The sequence below is a fragment of the Carya illinoinensis genome, chromosome 13 (genome assembly GCF_018687715.1).
Source record: "Carya illinoinensis cultivar Pawnee chromosome 13, C.illinoinensisPawnee_v1, whole genome shotgun sequence".
In the NCBI taxonomy this organism is placed as follows: Eukaryota; Viridiplantae; Streptophyta; class Magnoliopsida; order Fagales; family Juglandaceae; genus Carya; species Carya illinoinensis.
Genome location: NC_056764.1, coordinates 11537501 through 11538048, shown reverse-complemented (window position 1 = coordinate 11538048; position 548 = coordinate 11537501).

Below are 548 nucleotides of genomic sequence, written 5' to 3'. Positions count from 1 at the left end.
TTATATGCCCTTGGGAATAATTCTTTTAACTCCACCTCATCCACATCTCTCCACAACAACAATAAACCCCTACTCATACCCCTCAGCTCAACCACCACACATCCCTCCATACCTAACTTCCTTTTTATCCCCTCAGCTTAACTAGTATTCAATCTAGTCTCTATTAAGAAAACAATATCAGGTCTCTTTTCCTTTGCTATTAAACAAAGGGATTGAACTGTTCGGGGGCTCTCAAGCCTCGACAGTTCCAGGTTAGGATTTTCATAATTCATGGCAGGGCTGTCTCGTAGCCTCTACCACTACAATTTCTGTCCCATCCTCCATTTCCCCCCTTCTACCTTATGTTTCTTTGTTTCCACCTCTACTTCTTCAGTAGCCACACCACCTCTTTTCCTTAGAATCAATTGACAAGGAGGATCAGGCGCCATACACTTACACTTACGTCCTTTCTTCGAATGCTGCTTCAGCACTGAACCTTCCCCGCCTCCACCCTCCGTCAGCACCACCATACTACATAACTGACCACCTTTTAGCCCCTGCCAATCTGA